Source organism: Tauraco erythrolophus, chromosome 8, assembly GCF_009769465.1.
Source record: "Tauraco erythrolophus isolate bTauEry1 chromosome 8, bTauEry1.pri, whole genome shotgun sequence".
Taxonomy (NCBI): domain Eukaryota; kingdom Metazoa; phylum Chordata; class Aves; order Musophagiformes; family Musophagidae; genus Tauraco; species Tauraco erythrolophus.
The window spans coordinates 42,398,382-42,417,592 of record NC_141472.1 but is presented as its reverse complement, the minus strand read 5'-3'; the positions used below and the strand labels follow the sequence as shown (position 1 = coordinate 42,417,592).

The 19,211-nt window shown below is 36.7% G+C and overlaps 1 protein-coding gene across 9 annotated transcripts in view; it reads right to left on the bottom strand.

The window, feature by feature from the left end:
- The window catches only part of MBD5 (methyl-CpG binding domain protein 5), a 70,520-nt gene extending 52,388 nt beyond the window's left edge, over nucleotides 1–18,132 (bottom strand). For 7 of the 9 annotated variants that reach the window (XM_086615805.1, XM_086615814.1, XM_086615813.1 and 4 more), the window contains exons 1-4: nucleotides 18,102–18,132; nucleotides 12,594–12,731; nucleotides 8,211–8,402; nucleotides 3,523–3,580 (exon numbers count right to left, since the gene is read on the bottom strand). The gene's annotated coding sequence lies outside the window, so the exon portion shown is untranslated. Of the gene's footprint in view, nucleotides 1–3,522; nucleotides 3,581–8,210; nucleotides 8,403–12,593; nucleotides 12,732–15,236; nucleotides 15,331–18,101 lie in introns of those variants that run through there. The other 2 variants (XM_086615806.1, XM_086615811.1) reach the window with 2 other exon arrangements.
- Nucleotides 18,133–19,211: the final 1,079 nt, after the last annotated feature.

The window sequence follows — 19,211 nt, the reverse complement described above, 5'->3', positions numbered from 1 at the left end:
CACTAATAAAACAATTTCAGCTGTGTCATGGATAGATAGGGAAGAGATTCTCATGGAGAAAGACTGACTTATGTTCACATATTCTGGCTGATCATTGAGAGCACACAATACAAATCTCTCCTCTTGGAGCACTTCGGACCAACACGCTGTTAAGTAATCAGAAGTTGTAACCCTTACATACGCTATCCTTCCTGCCAGGTAAAAAGTGGAGTTCACTGAGGTGCAGTGTACCCTCAATTTAGGAGATTTAGGTGTGTCATTATAGCTGTCCAAGGCAATGGCTGAACTGGGAAGAAGCGCAATTCTTTCAGGATTCTTTATTTAGTCTATGTATAGTACCAAAACCTGAAACTTTCTCAAAGTACAACTGCCTTTAAGACATCTATCTGTGTAATTCCCAGAGTTGGGTGCAACTGAGGTTTTCACTTCCATTCAAAGCATGGAGAAAGTAGATCCCTTCAAGAACTTCCTCTGTGTACACGTGTGCACACACACATACACATGGCATCTGCGAAAGGGTTTTGACAAAAAGTAAAACCGACCTACACGACAACCAAAAAAGATGGCAGGAAACAAATTTTCTTCTTAAACCTCAGCTCTGTCTGCTCAGTAAGAATTTAATAAACACAACAGTCATCTGAGAGAGTCCACGGAAGAATACAGAAGAGTCTCAACGCTCTTTCAGGCCTTCCACCACGTAATTTTTTTTTTCTTTACAAGGGAAATAGGTCACAACTGTATGCGTGTGAGACAGGCCTACCTTACGGTCAAAATAATGTAAGCACCCAGATTTTTAAAAATCTAAGTCTAATATTTGGTTTGCAATTTAAATCAACCAAGTTACTCTGTAGATAAGCATCACGTCACCATTATCAAAACCCTTCTTAGGGAATAGTTTGAAATACAATATTAGTAACTTTTATGTTAATAAGAAGTGAAGAAACATTATTAAATCCACTTTGCCAATTTAGAGGAACTCGTATAATGAAATGAGGAACTTGCATAGTATATGATGTCCATCTTCAGCAACCTACAAATCCAGGAAAAGCAAACCTGTGCTCAGATGTTTTCTCTTTTTCCCTTTTTTAATTTTTTTAATGGCTAAGAGCCATTCATACATTTACTTTCCAATGGTCTTGTTTCAATCTTCAGGCATAGAGCTTTAACAATCTTATACAAACTGTTTTTTTTTTTTGTTTTTTGTTTTATTCTCTGAAACAAGACAGAAAGCAAAGTATTACATAGCAGAGAAGAGTTGCAAAGCAAGGTTTCTAGCTGAGGATTTTAAGGACTAAGATTTCTATACTAAAAAGAGAATTTTTACTTGAACTCTTTCTGAACAGCTTTTCTACAGTTCTTTTCGTTCTTACTTCATCACACAGTGATGATACCTCATCAGTTCTGCAAGTGGGAAGGCCCCTTCTTTGGGGCTTTCTTTGAAAGGGAATTTCTGTCTCCTCCAAAATCTATCTTGTCATAAGAAAGCCACGATTCAGGTTGGATATTAGGAAAAAATTTTTTACCATGAGAATTGTAGAACACTGGAACAGGTTGCCCAGAGAGGTGGTGGATGCTCCATCCCTGGAGACGTTCAAGGCCAGGTTGGACGAGGCCCTGAGCAACCTGATCTAGTTGGAGATATCCCTGTTCCTTGAAGGGGGGTTGGACTAGATGACCTTTGAAGGTCCCTTCCAGCCCTAACCATTCTATGATTCTATGATTCTATTTTGCTTTTGTTGATGCAATGCTTTTCTGGAATTGAGTATTTTGGAACAAGCATGAGTAAATCTTAATTCTCTGTGGCTTCAGATATCTTTCATGGTTATAATATGGAAACTTTTCTACACAATTGTCATCCTATAAGAGACTATCAAGCTCTGTAAGAGTCTATTAGGGAAAGTTACCATGACTCCACGTCAAGAAAAAAAGATGACTGCAACCCATGGAAGAAAAAAAAGCAATCTGTGCCTACAAGACAGAGAATCCATACCTTCCAAGACCAACTGCCACAACAGAAGAGGATACTGAGAAAAAATCTGCTTTGTCAGAGAGGGATTGCCCTCACTAACATAACACACTAGAAAAAGACCACTGCAGGCATTCATATTTGTCCAAAAAACTGATAAGGAAGTTAAAATTAACATAGAATTAAAACTCTAATAGCAACACATCTACGAAGTGATATTTATGATATAACAATAATATCACAGTAATATTATGATATTATGAAATTATTTAGCCATAAATGTATAACAATATAAATTTAATATAGAAATATAAATTTGTGAAAACAAAAAAGTTATCATTACAAGAAAAGAATATTTAAATGCAACTACTTCAAAACCTGAACATGGAAACTCAATTAGATTTTAGATAAGTGGGTAAAAAAAGAGAAAAAATCAGATTGCTGGAAATACGGTGAAAGGCTCCGACCTGCTGGCATAACAATTCCCAGATTAGCCCCAGATCTCCATTGACGGTGCACTGCGATATCAAAAATTAAGCAATAAATGGTAAAAATGAAAATCCTACTCCCATGTCTTAAATGCAGAGGCCTCAATAAACTATACAAACCTCCTTTGTATTAGACATCTGAAGTTCAGGACACAGCAATATTTAAATCATCTGAATAATTCAGACTGAGTTTCTGTGCCAGAGAATGTCAGAAACATAGTAGGATTGCAAATTAAACCTGTAAATTATGCTTTTGTGCTAAAGTAAGAAGTCACATGACCGTACTATTTTTAGACACACAGAATTTTTTCTCCAAGTGCTATTTTTAAATTGTTTACTGAATTATGTATCTCTACTCAGCAATTTCCCTCATGGAAATACTCTTAAGATATTAAAAAAATATGATAACATGAAAATCAGCTGTTCAGACACCTTAAGGCAAAATCTACAGCCTTATCTGGCAAAAATATAACGGTGCTTGAGAGCTTGGGCTGCCTCTCTGAAATCTGGTATATGCTGCAAACTGTCCAATATGAGAGATCAATCTCAGCATTAGTAGATTATAACTCACTGTCTCTCAGCGATCTACTAATCGAATGTGTAAGGATTTGGAGAATTTGCTCCTGCTGTTTTATTTCAGAGATAGACAGTTCTCTCTGTTTTCTAAAAGAGGAGCCAGAAATTCAAGGATATTTAAAAAAAAAAAAGTGGGTGATTTTAATCCTTTTAAATGCCTTTACTCCATGAAAATGATAACAAATATTTCTTTCTTGATACACAAGAGGGTCCATTAATTATGAGTTTAATCGTTTTCAAACAAACCTCTATGAAGATTTGTATACATGACCTTTCCTTCTATAGCTTCTTTTTCTACTTACGCTGGTCTGAGTCAGCTGTTTTATGAATATACCATTCGATTTAAAAATACTCTCCCACCCTCATATTAAAACTTCACATTTGGCTTGTTATTTAAGATATATGAAATAAGTAATGCAAACATAAAGTACTTTTTAATATACTAATTCACAGTAGGGCACAGGATTAAAAAAAAAAAAAAAAAAGCCTGACCTTTTCCCTCAATAAGCATTAGATTGAAGGTGGATATGTTCATCTTGTTCATTCCAAGCTGAAAAACAAAGAATCAGTTGAAACAGAAGATAAGCAAAAGTAAGCAATACAGTCCACTTATGACGTTAAGATTTCAATATTAAATGATTCTTCATTATTTCTTCATATTTATAAACACTGAGAGGTTCCCTAGAACGTTACTTCTCCTTTGAAACTCTGAAATACATACCTTTCCACTTCGTATTTTGTACACACTTCACTTCCATAAAACATCACGAGAAAAAATAATATTTAAGAAAATGCTAATGTACAACTTCTTTTTTTTTTTTTAAATCTACTCTACTAAAGTTTAATCTGTATTCCAGCAACAAAGATGATAAATTTCTCAACTGCACACACCCCACTAGTTTCAAATAAGATTCTGTGCTTCATGAATGAAAAAGCTCCTTGCTGTCTGGCTGTCCCATCCCCTTCACTCAGAGATTTACTTTTAAGAAAGCCAAAGTATTTTTAGCTACTAAAATGAGCAAAGTATCTAAATGTTAGTGTCTGAGTATTTCTGGGTTGAATTTTTATATAACGGTTATCAGACGTATTCACACTGACACCTTAATAAGGATAAATTTCATCGTCCAATAAACTGTGAAGACTGCAGCCTGGCTCCTAGAAAATGAAACGTTTGTTTTTGCGATAATAAAAAGCATTCTATTCTCTACTTCAGTACAGGGGTTGTGAAACGCTCCTCGGAGGTGTTTTGCCATCCAAAGACAACATCAGCAGGTTTAACGTAGAGTGAGATGGTACCTGGCAACAACGCTCAGCTCTCTCCTGCCAGGTATCCATGGCTTTGCTCACCTGATGCACTATAAAACCTAATTTTACTGCATGTGCAATAGACTGCACATACGCTAAGCAAGAGAAAAAAAGGTTTCATTCTCTTTAGAAGGAGCCAAACAAAAGGGTGAATCACATTCAAGCTCGACAAGTATAAGAGAATTCCACCAGCTCATCAAAGCAGAGAAAAGAAAAATGAGAGTAAGGACCACAGGCACACAGAAATTAAATCCATGTGTCTCTTTAAGGATGCTGTATGTCCAAGAATTTAAGAACAAAGCTCCAAAAAAGATGAGAAACTAGAAAATGCACTACTTCATCCCAGTTGAAGGACAATGTGTTGTGCCAGATACTAACTTAAAGCTCAAACAATCCTTTATTCTCTGAATAGGCTTGAAAAAATGTCTCTGGAAATGCAGATGGTATGGACGTAACACAGATATTTAGCATGTTCTGGCACCACGATCCAAAAAGTGAGCTACTGGAAAAAACGCAGGCAAAGAACCATTTAGTCAGCTCTTCATCACAATATACTTAAGGCTTGATCAAAAGAAATTAATTTCGGAATACGAATATATCCTGTCAAAAAAAACCCTCCCTAAACAAAGTCATTAGTGTTACAAACAAATGCCATAAACTCTTGGCAGAGAAATCTGAGAAATATGAATTCAAATGACGAACAGGTATGATAGCTTCCCACATTTTGCATGTATTTATTCCTTATGTTATACTTCAGACTGCCATCTCAATGGAAATCTCAACTCAAGGAAATCGCTGGCGAACTTCCAAAAGTTGCTGACCCTGAATTTCACTCCATTTTTAAATACGAACTTTTCAAAGCATTTCGAAGCATTTTATTTAAGAAAAAAGGTCCTTCGGGTCATTTTTTTTTTGTAAAGAAAACTGCCACACATCAAGACTTTAAATACTGAAGTATATAATCAGCAACAGAAAAAGTTTGCAGGGAAACAAAACAAAGCTGATCTTACAATTAAGCTGACAGAATTCCAGAAACGGAGGATCTGAAGAGGGATCTCAGGGGACCGTTCTGCTCACCCCACTGCCAGTGGTGGAAAGTCAAAATTATCAAGATCATCTCTGAACTTTGCTGGTTTATGCGTTTTTAAAATTTCCTATCCCAGATTTCACGACAGTTATAGGTAACATATCCCAGTTCATCCATACTGGCAGTCAGATATGAGGTAAAACAAAAAAGCTTAGACTGTTTTCTCCTTACATCTATTGTAAATTATTCCTTGTGCAAATTGAACTTTTTTTTTTTTATCTGCAGAGCACCTGCCACCACTGCTTTTATAAAAACCTCTTATCTTTTTAAAGCCTTATGCCCATCCTACAGTGTTCTCTTTTTCCTAGAATAAACAAACCCAATCCTTTCAGCTGTTCTTTAACAGTCCTGCTTTCTAAATCTGTCACTAGCTTGTTGCTCTGCTTTGCCTTCTTCTGGCTAATATAAATTTTCTTTAAAGGGCAGTGTCCAGCACTGTAAAATACATTCTACCTGAGGTCTCACTGCCAGTGAACACATACTGAGTCTCATGTCAGACACTGGTACTACACACTGTAAAAATTTCCAGTGCTCTAGGAATCGAAGATTTGTGATTTATTTTTTTTTTCCTCCAATTATCTTCGTCTTAGAGACAGAATATGCAATGGAAACTTAGAAGTTTCTAAAAAAGGTATATTTTTAATGCATTTTCTCAAGCAAAACATGAGTGCAGAAAGTAAAAGACATTTTTAAGGACTGAAGAGATCTTTACGGAAGGAGAGGCTCAAGAAGAGAAGGTGAAGGGGAGATGTTACTGCTGTATTCAACTAGATAACATGTGGCTAAGGAGAAGATGGAGCCATAATCTCCTCTGACGTCGACAGCTGAAGGACAAGCAGCAGACATGTCCAACATGGAAAGTTTTGAATACATATTAGGAGAATTAAGACTCTGGGGAGATCTTCTCAATGTGTATGAATATGTGAAAGAAGGGTGCAAAGAAGATGGGGCCAGGCTCTTTTCAGTGGTGTCCAGCAACAGGACAAGAGGTAACTGGCATTAACATTAACATCAGGAAGTGCATTTTACTGTGAGGGTAACGGAGCACTAGTACGAGTTGCCCAAAGAGGTAGTGGGGTGTCCATCCATGGAGATATTAAAAAACTGGCTGGACATGATCCTGAGCAACCAGCTCTAGGTAACCTTGCCTGACCAGGTGGCTTGGATAAGATGACCTCCAGAGGTCCCTGCCAATCTCAGCCGTTCTGTGCAACCTCTGGGTATCCCTTCCAACCAATATCATTCTATGGTTACATGACAATTCTGTCTCATGACATCCCCAGCTACTGGTTTTGCTAACTTCAACAGGAAACACTACACAGTGCTTCAGAAATCCAAGTGTATACTTCTTCTCATCCAACATTACGGAAAAAAGAAACTCTTTGCTTATACACTCAACAATCCACTCATCTCACAATCCAGGTTTTCTTACAGGCACCTGCCTCAGAACCTCTTCACATCGCAGATTCACCAAATTCAATTACAACATGAGAATAACGCCCTCCCTAGAATGCCATGGTATCTCAAAGTCTGCTTCCAAGAATTTAGAATATTAAGTATGGAAGCCAGAAAAACAAATATTTCTAAAGACAGCCACAATGTTAGGTTCTATAGGTACAATTTAAAAATGCAAAGGAAAATAAATATCAAAGAGGTACTCCAAATTTTCCTAAAATCCTACCAAATAAGACCGCTCTTCTTTTATCTCCCTCTACTGAAAGGGAAAGCCCTCTAAAAAATAGAGATTCAAAATGAGTTGTGAATATCAAGTATTCTGAGGGAATATTATACATATCAGTCCAGGGGTGATCAGACAGAATTCTGTATTTTCTCTGAAGAAGAAAGTACTGACAAGAATGAAAACATGCCCCGTGTTTAAACGCCTTGTTTTGATGCAATGAATACAGTACAGATACCACTTTGACTCGTTAAGATGTCCAAACAATCTCTTGTGGATTAACATAATTTTATTTAAAAATAAAAACATACACATCTCTTCAACTGGGGCACTTCAGATTAGGGATCTCTTCAGTCTTTTCTGGAGGGATTTAAAAAAGCTTTGGAGAAATCTTAAAGCTATGGAATTAGCCTGGTATTTATAGCTCAGTTTCCTAGTGTGTTCTTTGAGCTTCCTGGGACGTTCTTTTTCTCCATCTGCTGGTTGTTGACATGGTATAACCTTGTATTTTGATGATGAAAATGTATAAGGATAAGAGCATTTCATTTTACATTTCACTGTAAAGTTCTGGCTTCATCTCGGGGCAATGCAGCTACACTTTGCTACTACAAGATAATCTAGGTCAAGAATGGTGCTGAATATTTTCTGATACAGATAACTGGAGTTCTATTGTTTCATTATGTCAAAATATATTACTACTAATTATGAGTAATACTCCATATGAATCACACTGTCACAAAATGGTAATTTTATTACTGTTAAAATACTGTGCTTCGTATGCTGTTTCAGTATAATCTGTTAAATCTAGGTCAAGAACGCTTTTTTCCTCTTTGTTCTGTTATCAAAAAGGTCCACGTATGGGTGCACTGTCTATCTTGCATAAAGACATGAATTGCTAAATTGTTTACTTTACTACTTCAGCATCATTAAATGTCCAAGATGTCTGCTGTTCTTTCGATTAATTTTTTTAAACATTGGCTCAAATATTTTGTATTGTATCACTTGAAATACATTCTGTAACAACCCCCACTACCACAGCATAAACCCATCAAAATAAAATCAAAAGTTTCTCAGCTTAATAAATGCATTGATTTACTTTTGAATACTTACCTACATTACTCCGCATGGTCTTGCTTCTAGTTACCTCGGGGATCTTTAGGCTTCTTAAAATTCTTGATGCACTTCCAGCTTTGTTTTAGACAGTCTCCTGTTTAGATCTCGAGAATAGGCTATGTCCATCGAGGCTGGCTCCTTGTCCTACTGCACCCCTCATCTGAGGAACTCTTGCACCCCACGTTACATCTGTTGAGATAGTTGCATTTTTTAAAATTAAAGAATAAGCCAAACGTTTTTATTTCACTTTTCTTGATTGGTTTCTAAGCCCTTATCCCTTCACTTTGTAGTATAAACTGTAATAATATTTGCTTTTAAAGAAGGGTAGGATGGCTCTGACTGGATCTGATAAAAAAAGAACCCTTTTACTACATTACGGTGGTTCGCTCTCCACAAGAATGAGTAGATTTCTATAAAAATGAGTGTGTGGACTTTTATGATGACACTAGTATGCGTACAAAAAAGGCCACGTCTTCAGAAACTTGAGTTGTACTGATGCATGCTAAAAACCTTCAACTACAGAGGCAAGAAGTCTACGCTTTAAAGAGTTATGATACTGCAAATGGCCTGGGTTATGCCAAAGGTTCCACCAGTACTGCTGATGAGCTGTTAAATTAGTCTTTGCTGGATCCCCAGCTGAAACAGGATCCGAGTTCTTCCATCACATCTGCCCGTTACCGAGCCCTTTCCTTCAAAATCACCGCCAAAACGCACCTCAGCCTTAGGCTTTGATGGTGCCAGCTTCAATTTCTCTGACACTGAAAGGAGTTAACAGTCTTTGCAGGACTTTAAGTCAATTAATTAGTTCTTTTAGAGGTGAAATGGATTGGAGCTCATTAGATTAAAGGCATATCCAAAAGAGTTAATGTAGGCCTTTAAAGCTTTACACTGAAAGTCTGAGGACTCGGAAAGGGCACAATTAGGGATCAGAAATACATGTTTCACAAATCCAGAATTATTGGGGATTTTACTTTAAAAAAAAAAAAAAATCTTTGATTAAAGTAGATGCAACATAGCCAATGAATGCTTTTTGACTCCTAAAGAAAGTCTAATGAATTTGTTCTGATTTACAGATCACGTATTTGGAATCTCTTTTAAAGCCATTTGTCATCATAGTTAAAGGTCTTGGATGTTGTTAAAACCTGCTCTCCTAACAGAAAACCTGTTAGTGCAAAATCTGAATGAAAAATTTCAGATAAGCAAAACAAACAGGATATAAACACATAAGTTACGTAAAGTACATTGGCTGCAAATACCAAATACAGTACTTACTATGATTATTAAATTATCTTAGTTAAGTTTATAAGCAAAATCTTTTTGCTTTCTTGGTGACGACCTGCTGTTTGGTTTTCATTGATTCTATTACTACCACTAATTTAACTGAGTTACCAGTTGATCAGCATCTTCCCAATTTAAGGGTAAAATTGGGGCACAGCGTTTTGTAAAAACAGGTACCAGAGAGTCTTGGTTGTTTCAGACTGCATTTATCCAGTAAATAATAAATAAATAAAAGTAAATAAATTAAAAAAAAAATAAAAAAAGCTTTCAGCGAACAGTTTTTCCATATGCAAACTACTTCGAAGAAAAATTACTAACTCGCTAAAGTTCTTCCCCAACGAATATCACTTTGAACACCTCTATAAAATTAGGAATATATGTTTAGATTTTCTCGAAGACTGGGGCAGTAGACAGCTGCCATGTTTAAGCACTATACATTTCTGCTTCAGAACATGACAGAGCTTACCTGTTCTCAATACTGAATGTTTTTATGTGTGTAGAATACTAACAAGATATATCCAGTCCATAGATATTATTAAAATGATTACAATAAAACATAATAACAAAATTAATATGATTGCTATTAGTAAAGTAAAGCCTCCTCTTAGTTGAAAGGGTTAAACTAACTTGTTGAATAAACAAAACTGTGAGCTTAGAAGTGCAAGGAGTCATGGGCCTCTAAATACTGAATATATATGAGTGAAAAAAAAAATACTGCATTTTAGCAGGTGAAGAATCGGGGAATTCAGCAGACAGAGCTGCAGCAAAGGTTACGCACAACAAAGTCAGGTGTAGTGTGAAAGGAGAACGACACAAATCTCATGGAGTTTGAGACACACTGAACTTCCTCCTGTGAAGCATCCACAGCACTCACAAGGCTGGGCTCTTGCCAGTGTTTTCCAAATTACTCCAGAAATGCTAAATCTTAAAATCTAACAAATAAATGGCGTAATTTAAACATAAGAATTTCTCCTTCAATTGTAGAAATGACATAATTTTTTAACTTGTTTCCACTGTATATAAGCTGCATGAAGTATTTCAAAGAATGAACATTTTTATGTAGGTTATTCAAAAAATTACAGACAAATAACAATGCATGGCTCCACAACATAGCTTATCTTTCGAGTAACAAAACAAAGAGAAAGATGATATAACCTACCATTAAAGAATTTGCATACAAATATATTTTAGATTGTAATTTCACTTTGGATATTGCATTCTTCAGATAGAATTATTTATTAATGTTTAAACACATTGAAAGGTATTGATAAGAGGCATTTTTATGAAGAACTTCCCTTGAGCATATAATGCTAATCACAGCAAACACTGTAAAACTAATTTACTGGAAACAATTTCAATAGATGGATGAAATAGCCCAAGAATGAAACCTAAGTCGTACCAGGGCTTAAAATAACTAGGTCATGTGGCAGTACGAAGGACTGAAGTAGCATCAGTAAAAGCTTCTAATAAAGGCCTCAGGAAATGTATAGAAAAATGTTATTAAAATGAATTCAAACAAATAACCTGACTTTTAACTTAAAATATCTAAATAAAATCATAACAATAAATTAATGATAAAAACTGTCCATATTGAGTATAAGGAAATGGAAACGTGTAAGCAAAGATGTAATTAAAGCTTCTGCTGAAAAAAACAGACATTACCTTGATTATGCATATGCCACTTACAAACCTACCAGCATCAGAACACCAGCACCATACACACAGACGACCAGCTACAGAGTACAGTTTTATAAATACTAAGCGTAGACTACCAGTAGTAATCAAAAGGTTCCTATATGGCAAGCCAGGGGAATTTTTGTGGCTATTTCAGCAGGCTTTACATCGCTTTTTCCTTCCTGAAAGTCTTGTTCTCATCCTCCTTTAAGCCAGTCTTCCTATTTTTCTTTGCCTGTTAGGAACTACCATTTTTTTTTGTGGCAGAGAATTAAAAAAAATAAGTGTTTGTAAAAAAAACTGCAAGGGATATTTTGTTCAATCAAAAAAATGGACACTTGACATTGAAAAAAAGGCCTTTATATTCTGAAGTCTGCTATTTAATGTAAGAAGGTGACTGTCACAGACCGTCCTCGCTGTTATTAAACAGCGCGGCCCCATGCGTGAGCAGACCAGTTTATTTTTATCACTCAGAGATAAGCACACGCCTCACTCAGTGACTGCAATATGTTTATTTTTCTGTTGCATACATATCCATAACAATAAACTTCCCAATGAGTCCTCACCAAGTTGCAGGAATCTGACGGTGAATGTATTTCTGGGGAAGAGACATCTGTTTTTTGAGCGCGTGTGCTGTCTCGTTCTCTTTGTGAGCTTTCTATTTACATAACAAGTCTGTGCTAACAGATTAAAAAAATCCTGTCCCCATCTAATCTCTTCAGATACATACAATATTCTTACAACTATGGTATTTGATGCATCTAAAATTAAAGATACTCTACTTTTCATAAGAAAAAATGAAAAATACCACAAAATGATCTTCCAGTAACACAAAAAAAAACCCCAAAAACTTTTCAATTGTCTGCTGTCACAAATGACTAGTGAAAGAGAATGGCAGTCAGCCAGTTCTCTTTTTTCTTCAGGTAGGTTTTAAATGTATTGCTTCTAAACCAATCAGCTTGATTATTGGCTGTTTACCAGGTTATTCTTCCCATTTACCCTGTAGCATAACTGAAAAACACTCCTCCAAAAGAATATATTCCAAATCTGAGCCACTGTCTCCATGATCGAAAAAAACAATGGCAAAAGCTTAGAGACCTGTTTACAGGCATCTGGTCTGATTTTATTTTCAATAATTGCCATTTTCATTTTGTTAAGTGGAAAACTCACACAAAATGTTATTTAGTAACTGCATCACCCTCCATAATACTAAGACCAAACACGATACTGTTATTTTCTCGTGGTGGCACTACACTACCAGCAGACAAACAACACTGCCTATAACACCACCCCACGGAAAGCCCACTGTTATCTTCTGACACAACAAAGGAAAGAGAGGAACCAATTTTAAATTTGAAAATCACAGTGTTTACTATCCATACATAAGTGACAGGAAAAGAGCGAGCGGCGAAGAGAGAATTCACTTACTTCAAATCAGGAAGACTGGTGGAGGTAATCCACCAGGTTTTGGTGGGTCTCTGAAGTTTTGGAAAGAATTGGAGAAGTGCTGTTTCTTCAAGTCTTTATGTTGCGTTGCCCGTTTTGTTATGATAAAGCCTCTTCTTCCTGCAATAAAAACCATGTTGTATTAAAACAAGATTTGTAGAAAGACAAGTTACCAATACTTGTGCTTCATGTGGACTGCAGGGCTTCTCTACCAGACTGCTTCACTACACAAAAACCATGGACACATTCAGAAAAGCAAACATTGAACCAAACTGGTGAGTTTACCTAGGCACTCTCAGTAGTCAGTGAAAAAAGGCAGAGTTCAAAGTGTGATTTAAAATAAATTAACCTAATCTGATCCTAAATTCAGCTGTATTCTGAACTAACCTCTAGAAGGATCTCTCTCTCTTCACTGACCATAAATGCAAAATCAGAAGAATACCCTACTGTCCAAGGACAGGCTCCAACTGACTGTATCCTCCACTGCTTTACACTTCCACAGAATTTAAGGCTGCAGAAATAGAGCCCACACAGCTGGAGAATGGATAAAGAGACTTTTTAATGAGATAGTCTTGAGAAGATCTACCACAAAACTTCAGAGAACTAGAACTGCAGAAAAGATGCCCAGTTTTCCTTATTTCTATCTAATTTATATACACCTCTCTCTCTCTTCATATATATATACACACATATATACACGTTTTATAACATAAAAAACGCCCAAGTATCTTAGACACCATTGAAATCAGATTTTAGACTTGCAGGCATTTTTCCCTACAATGCCTTGTAGATTTTTCACCTACAACAAACACAGCTACGACTAATTCTCCGACTCGAACTTGTGATGGAGAACCATGAACTCAGCCCAACCAGAGTCTTGTATTTCATTTTATTCTTATAACCAGCATAAGCAGTTGGTTAAAATATCTTTGCATGATTATGCTTGGACTAACTACAGGGATCACAGGATTTTCAGGTTCCCCTCAGTGCAGATCTGGAACCTCAGTCAATCCAGAAGATCTGGCTTAAATCAGGGTTCGGTCAGCTCCTCAGCAGGCAGCTAGAAAACTGTAGGGACAACAGATTTGTTCCTTACTTCTTTATATTCCTGGGACCTTTCTCGAGGAGGAAATACCTACGTGTAGCCCCTTACTCATGTCAGAGGGCACAACTCAACCCTCTGCTACAAGGCTGCTCCTGCTCCAGCCAGGCACTGCTCCTCTCCTCCGCAGAGGCTACTGCAGCTCCAGGGAATCAGATAAGGGAGCCGATTTGCGTGTTCCTGCTGGATTAGCCTTAACCCAGATCGGGTCCCTAATCTCTGTGCCCGGAGGAATGCTTGTGCTGGACTAGATGCTGAGGAAGGAGTGGCACACGTACAGGAACGAATAACCTCAAGTGGAAAGAGCAGCAGCGAATTTGGCTCATGGCCGCTCAAAGTGCTCGGGGAAATTCAGTATGTTTGCTCATTTATTTTATTTTGGAGTACTGCAGCATCGAAAATACCTTTTAGCCTCCTGTTTTCACAGGAGGGCCTCAGTATATTTCATCGTTTAAATTAAAGTAAGATTTAGTTGTCTACATATTCAAAATGTATGATCCTAATTCTAAACTTGAACTGTTATGGCACCAAAGAGCAGGTATGCACGTCTAAAAAAAATCTGACTAAAGTCATAAAGCCATTGGAAATAATAATCTTGCTTCCTTACTGACTAGAATTCACATCTATTATCTGAGTACTTCCTAGACACGGTATCTGGAGAAAATGGAGTTAAAACATAAGAAATGACGTGAGAAAATAAGAAACAAATATCCTACTTTCCAAGACTACCTTTGCATGAACATATGGCCTTTTCCAAACGTACTGTTCTTTTGTATGACAATAAGATGGCCATATTAACATAACTCCAAAAATGCATTTTAACTGCCTAACAACTAAATATAGCAAGTGAAAAACATTAAAGCTACAAGGAATCCAGTAACAAGAGGCAGGTCTTTCAGAGAAGCTAATTTAACAATTAGCTATAAGGCTAACATACCAACACACTCGTTTTCCTTATGTGATATATAGCTATAGGGCTAACACACTAACATATTTGTTTTACGTATGTGATATATAGCTATAAGGGTAACACGCTGACATTTTTCACAGATTCGGCAACGGTGTCATTTGAGTGGATGTGGCTTTGAGCAGAAAAGATGTAAGAAGGGATACTACCTACTTTGTTGTCTCCAGTTACAGGAGAAAAAAAAAAAACAAAACGGGTTTTTAATTTGTAAGAAGAGAAAATCAGAGACATCGATTTAGTCAATAGTTTCAATCCTATAAACCCTGCGTACCTGATACTTTCATAAGGAAAGTGACAAGTACTAATAATATATCTTACAGCCATGAAAAGACTTTTTATTTTCTAAAAAGCCTTGGTTTTGACAGGGAAGGTGCACACCACTATTCAGAAACAGCACACATGCCATCTTCACCCGGCAATTTAAAAACCGAAGGAAAACAATCAAATTGACAAAGAGATCAGTTTCTGACTATGAAGAAAATCCCTCCCGTGTACGAGCCTGGGTAATAAAGAGGTAAGCACAGAGCAGTGCCCTGTGCCAGAGCGCCCGTCTCACCTAACTGCTGGTTGCTATGGCAAGCGTCTGCCCGTGTTTTGTACATTAAACAGGAATATGTTCTCTGCTTCCTTGTTCCTGGTATTTTGATGAAGTTAATAGTCCAGATTTGCACCTGTAAGGTAGGCAGGCTAAAGGTTCTTTCAAACAGTCATGCATTCCGATTTACTTTGGTTTTGTGAAAACATCCTAGAATTAAAAATTAATGAATAATTTAAAAATTGTTTTCATTGCTAACACAGCATTTTAAAAACTTGTGATTTATTTCCATTAGCTCCTTTGCATACCTGCTGTATGCACGTTTCTATTTTCTAGCTCACGATGGAAAGGCAATCCACTTTTCTCCTTCACTGATCTTTAACTTCACACAGAGATAACTGTGAAACTGATAGGAGCTGAGATAATAAACAAATAATTTTAGTTCTGTGTAATACCAACGTGTCTTTTCCCCTCCTTTTTTATCTAAACAAATGTTGTCAGAGGTACAAAAGAATGAATTAGTCAAAAATTAAATTTTATTTAGTCATCACTACTGTAAACTAAAGAATAACTGAATTTTTTTCTGTAGTTGTCTCTACCTTAAACACAGTGGTATTTCAAAAGGCACGTAAGAGCCAGTTACCAGTAAAAAGTCATTCTAACGAGGAGAGGACAACGGTAATCCTTTTTCTTCCTGATTTCTATGGCTAGCAAAGTCTGAACATATGAAATATATATACCCAAAACTGAACATGTTTGTTACAACAACCCAGCAAGAGAAACAATCTTTTTCCCAGCCCAGGGGTCCCAACCAGACCAACTGCAAACTCCGCTGCCATCCGCTGAAGGAAGATCCATAACAAAACTTGACAATAGTCATACAGTTTTGTTTTGTGTTTTTTTTTTTTTTTTAAATAAATATTTTTCTTTTGATAGGAATGTTGTTTTCCACTATCAGCAAATGCATGCAGTTGTCTTTGTTCCTACACAGGAAAATAGAAAATTTGTACCTGGCTTCATTTGTCTGTTGCATCATATCTGGACATCAGAAACTAATAAAGAGAATTTGTCAGCGGGGTCAGTAGTCCTAGATTATGACTTTCAACCTCTCTTGCACTTTGTAACGTATATAACTTGCAGAAACAGCCTCAAAAGCAGAATTACAAATTGCATAAAGGCCAATAACAAATGTTATACGCATTCTATTTATATCAATGTACATTTTTTTGGTAATGCTTGACATAGATGAGGCACAAATGCTATCCTGAAGACAGCTGACCCACTCTTTCCTCCTGCCCAGCTTTCCTGTCGCCCCTCCAGCTGCTCGTGTGCTTCCACACCATGCTGGAAAACTTTTGTCATAGGTAAGAGCTAACTCAACCCACCAGAATCTGACCATTTCTATATTCTGATGCAGATTATTTTATATATTTATATCTGTGTTGACACCAAGATTGTGAGCTTTTTGGTTCCTGTAAGAACATGGCATAAGCAGGCGAACTGCTGAACAAGTACTTGAATAAACATACTGACAGCATAAGGAGCAGCACAAAAGGATACCTGGACTTTAAGATGAATCTTTTATCCAAAGCCTCAAGCTCATTAAGAAAGAAGAATTTTATCGTAGCAAGGACACTAACAGTTTATATTTTTGCCCCAAGATACTTTATCATCACATAATAAAGTCTCTTCTTTCAGACATGACATTATGCCATTGTTTAAAAGTAAACGCCACAAAAAGAAGATGACAAACTTTTCTAAACTATGCTATTTCTTATTTAAAAATTCTTGGCACAATTTTCCATAACTGGCAAATCTTGATTATTTTCAACTCTCATATAGGACAAATGCTGCCAGCGCACCAAATGGGAGGACTTGGTGACTGGTGTCCAGCACGGACTCGTTCCATAAATTTTCTTCTGGTCTGGACTCAGGCTATAACCAATGCTGATGGCGGAGAAATCTTTTTTCTCCTAAATTTGAAATATTATGTTGTCCATCTGAAGTTCACATAGAAAGGAATCACCCCACCCAGGTACACGAACATGACCATATACAAATGCTTTTTTTGTTGTTACTGCTCCAGTATGACGTAATCGAAAATTCTTAAAGACGCTGAGAAAAAAAAAAAAAGAAGAAAAAAAAGCAAGAAAAGGTTTTTGCTTCACAATTCTCTCATGACTAAACTTTTTAAAGGCTGAGAAAGTTCAAAATAAATTTACATAGTGAAGGAATTTCATTTCACTACCCAGCACGTACCACGCTGCCCACTGAAGGCTGCCTCCGTCACCATCGAGGAATATTCATCATTGTGCTTCCTCTAAGTAGTTCTTTCAAACTGACGTTGCTACTAATTAGTACTACTAATTGTCCAATTCATTCATAAAGTATCAGGACAGTATTTTAATAATCCCCTGATGCAGGACTCCTAAAGCAGAATTCAGTTTCTGGAATTCTAATTCTATTCTTGCTAAGGTTAATAGATGGTTTCCCACTGAGTTTCATATAATTCACATTGGATCACTACTGAGTCTATATTTATATAAAATGCCCTACTATTTGAATCTGTTTGATCATTTAAAAATGCCCATCTTATTTATTAATAGAGAGAGATCAAAATTCTCCAGAAATTTAGCCTAGGATCGAACAATTTTTCGGAAAGCTTCGACAGAAATACCTTAAAAACAGACTTCATAAAATCTAAGTGCTATGGTACTAAATCATCAAACGTTGCTCTGATTTTTAGAAATATATATAACCTGCTGCAAGTAGCAGCAAAGGCCAAACAGACAACGTGAAATATTATTAATCTGCTTTAATGACAAACGTACCAAACGTCATTGGGGAAAAAAGTACCCGTCCTCTCAAAGAGCTAACAAAACTCACCTCTTTGCTGCAAAGTTCTCTGAAGCCTTATGAGTCTGTGAAAAGGCCAGAGATGACAAAAATCCCTCAGACAATAGTTAATATATAAACATATCTAAGACCTCATGATATCTTCATGGATTTACTCATTTGGAAGCTTTATGATGACTTTGCGCAATTATTGACATGTACATCATGTATTGCTCCGGCCACTGCTGTGATCATAAAAATAATTATACTTGCTGCAGAATTTGACAGAGTTGATTTTTTCCTGAAACTTCACTTTGACCACAAACCTGCACTGAAATACAAAAAATATTCATATCTATATAATGTTTTATGTAAATACATAATATGCACATTATATACCATACACAATTTTTTTAAAAAATAAATCCTAATCCAAGAATCAAATGAAAAGGCACAAAAAGTTGGCAGTACAGGAAAAATATAATTTTAATCTGATTACTACAAAAGCAAAGTAATTAAATAATTAAAATATATTTTTAATCTGATTACTACTACTGACACAGGAGTACAGCATAAATCCTCGTGCATGTCTCCCCTTCTACCCCTCTGGCAGAAGCAGCTGTGGTGCCTTCAGGGCTTTTGCTGGTTCCTTCACTCTCTCATCAACAACTCCTCTCATTCCTTCAGCTTTTCCTCTCCTCATCACACTCTTCCTCTTGGATCTGACCCCCCTCACATATTGAGCAGACAGCCTGCACTTGGTACAGTCCTGAACCTCTTAGTCATCTCCTGCTCAAGTCTTCTCCTAAACATGGCAACACATCCCACTCTGATACCAGCTGAAGTCACTCTCTCTTGCTACCCATCTCCTGGTTATGATTCTCTAGCTCTTTAGGATCTCTCTGTGGAGTCTCAGCAGGGGAAAACTTGTCCCAGTGTATTTCTTCAGGCCCCACCTCGTTCAGAGAAGCACAGTAAGGAAAGCACACGCCAGGGAGGCTGTTGATGATGGTAGAGCCAACTGGAGAGAGCTGCAGCTGGCAGAGAACATCACTGACGGGTATGGCCACAGGCTAGTAAGCAAGCGTTGGATATGGAAGCACTTCTAGTCACACAAGACTTTTTCAGTTAAAAATCTAAAAATAGACAAATACTTAAGCT